At 39.1% G+C, this 3,157-nt stretch overlaps 1 non-coding gene across 1 annotated transcript; it reads right to left on the bottom strand.

Moving 5' to 3' along the window:
• Nucleotides 1–363: 363 nt before the first annotated feature.
• LOC121552004 lies at nucleotides 364–416 on the bottom strand. Its single transcript, XR_005997139.1, has one exon. It is a non-coding gene; the product is annotated as a U7 small nuclear RNA (small nuclear RNA).
• Nucleotides 417–3,157: the final 2,741 nt, after the last annotated feature.

The following is a 3,157-nucleotide window of genomic DNA, read 5'->3' as shown; positions in this document are numbered from 1 at the left end:
TGCCCAGAGCCCTATAGGTCTCGGTCAAATGTAGTGCACTACATAGGGAATAGGGTGCCATTTGGGACGCACTCACACATATCAAATCTGCTCTTTCTGGATAAGAAGATGAGTGAGATATAGCCACATGAGGAAATACTATAGTATACTATGGTATAAATACTGTAGTACTCACTGTAGTATACTGTAGTATTTACAGTTAACTATAGTATAAATACTGTAGTAAAAGAAAACTGTAGTATATACTGTAGTATTTACTGTAGTGTTTTTGCAAACTGTAGTGTACTGTAGAATTTCATTTTTTTGTGGACATTACTAGTATTTACTAAGGTGTTTTTGTTGTATTATCTTTGACATAGAAGTGGAGGCTTTCTCCTTCAGGAAACCTACTGGAGAAATACTAAAAGAGCACATTTTCCATAACCTGTAAGTAAGTAAGTAAGTAAGTAACTAGGACTGAGGTTTGAACTGACATTTCAGCACTTGTGCTCTTTTCTATAACCTGTAAGGATATCAATATATATTATATTCTTGGCATGTAGGTTTCTCACTTATGGGTGGCGCAAACTGCGATATAGGGGAGGGGAATGGGCAGGGTATATGCAAATTAAATACTGTAGTATTTACTATAGTTTTAAAAAGTGTCATGTTTTTGACGACTGTACTCTTTTTGCGGACACTACTGTTTTTTTTACTACAGTGTTTTGTTGTGGATAATACTGGAGAATTTACTGTAGTATTTTACAGTATACTACAACATTCTATAGTAAGAACTACACACGATTGAGGGATACTACAGAGTGTAGTATAGTATTCTACAGTATACTACAGTTTACTAAAGAATTCTACAGTAAGTACTCTAGTATTCTGTAGGAAACTTTAATATTTTTTCATGTGGGTAGACTGAAAATACTGGAATTGCAACATTCACAGACGTAGAGTACTGTCACTGATAACATCACTGAATTTAGAATGGCCAGCCACAGCAAGAGATGGGCAGTATTTCTGTTACATATATTTGAAATATGTATTTCAATTACTTCTGAGTGTTTAGCAATTTGTATTACACTGGTCTGAACTATACTCCAATGTATTTTGTAACAAGATACTTTGAAGAGCTGTAATTTGTATTTTCAAAATACAAAATACTTTTCTATACCATTTTTTATAGCGGTTTCCCATTTTGTTGCCCCCTTTCAACCTGCATTGGTATCAGAAGTCTGATGGCACTATGGTGTGATAAGAGCATCTGCTAAATTAACTAAATGTAAATGTATATGTAAAAATGTACAATTGCAATGCGTTATTCTAATGAGCTCCGGCCCGAAACAAGGCCGATAATAATACCCAGTATGCTTTGAAGTTAATTTTGGTATGTTCGTTTTCACAGGTACATTTACATTTTGGTCATGTAGCAGACACTCTTATCCAGAGTGACTTCCAGTCAGTACATTCAACTAAAATAGATAAACAACATATCACAGTCATTGCAAGTAAAACACTTCCGCAACCGTTAGTTACTGAGAATGTTGTTTGCTGTTTGGGCTGGCTACTTGCAAATGTATTTCAATATTTAAAAACACATATTTTAATTAAATACATTTCAAAATATAAGTATTTTGTTGTTTATTTTTGATACATTGATATTTATGGCATTTTGTAATAGCATTTTGTATTTTTTGCCCATCCCAGGTTACAGCTGTATGAATGAGAGAATGAGAGAGTGAATTACATAAAATAAAGAGAGGGGGGAGGGAGGGAGAGGGGGAGGCAGAGGCGGTTAGTCTCTTCGCAACAATTAGAGGAACCGATTGCGGTCTCTGAGAATTGTGACTCACACGCCATATCAGGAAACCCTTCAGATGTCGGTCACAACCTGCCTTGAGCAAGAGGCAAGCCCCTGTGTGTTTGTGTGTTTGTGTGTGTGTGTGTGTGTGCGCATAGAAATGACTGTTTACTACAGGCTGCTGCTCTCCTTCTCATCTCTCTCTCTCTCTCTCTCTCTCTCTCTCTCTCTCTCTCTCTCTCTCTCTCTCTCTCTCTCTCTCTCTCTCTCTCTCTCTCTCTCTCTCTCTCTCTCTCTCTCTCTCTCTCTCAAATAATCTACATCAACAGCTATCTCTTTCTCTGTCTAAATGACCTCCCTATCTATCTTACACTAGTGATGTTACTCACTCACACATCTGAAAGCATCTGGCAACCGAGGCAGGATATTGACAAAGCCATGACGGGACACAGCGAGGCAGAGACTCAGAGGCAAAGCACTCAATTGAGGCAACACCAATCAGCCAATCGGATCTGCCCATTCATTCTCTATTCAGAAATCCCATCCCATTTCCTACAAGTGGGATGTACAGTCATTGAGACAGTTCATTCCAATATTGATCCATACATACCGATTTACTGACAATATCTGGTCCATCTACAGTGTACAGTAAATGTTACAGTGAGAGTAGACCAAATTATATTATAGTTTAAAATGTAACCAGGGGAAGATTTAGTGTTCTCGAGTAGGGTATGAGTCTCCCACCGCGGATTGCCAGCATGTTTTATTTGACTATTTGGAAAGAGAACATTGATCTAAAAAAGCTATTTTTCTGCCAACCATTGAATCACAGGGTTGGAATTTGTGCTTGAGTCTCTCTAGACGCAGCAGAGCAATAGCCAGCCTCATAAGCTTTTAAGGAGATACAGTATCACTCATTATTTTTATTTTGTACTTTTTACCCCTTTTTTTCCTCCCCAATTTCATGATATCTAATTGGTAGCTACAGTCTTGTCCCATCGCTGCAACTCCTGTACGGACTCGGGAGAGGCGAAGGTCGAGAGCCATGCGTCCTCCGAAACACGACCCCGCCAAGCTGCACTGCTTCTTGACACACTGCCCGCTTAACCCGGAAGCCAGCCACACCAATGTGTCGGAGGAAACACCGTACACAGCCGCCACATTTAGCAGACGCTCTTATCCAGAGCGACTAGGGTTAAGTGGCTTGCTCAAGGGCACATCAACATATTTTTCCCTAGTCAGCTCAGGGATTCGAACCAGCAACCTTTCAGTTACTGGTCCAACATTCTTGACCCCTAGGCTACCTGCCGCCCTGCCGCCCTATTCATTATTAACATTTTAATATTTATTATTAACTGTTAATTCATACCA

Source organism: Coregonus clupeaformis, unplaced genomic scaffold, assembly GCF_020615455.1.
Source record: "Coregonus clupeaformis isolate EN_2021a unplaced genomic scaffold, ASM2061545v1 scaf0047, whole genome shotgun sequence".
NCBI classification, from domain to species: Eukaryota; Metazoa; Chordata; class Actinopteri; order Salmoniformes; family Salmonidae; genus Coregonus; species Coregonus clupeaformis.
The sequence above is the reverse complement of the archived record's forward strand: the minus strand, read 5'-3'. Positions and strand labels throughout refer to the sequence as shown.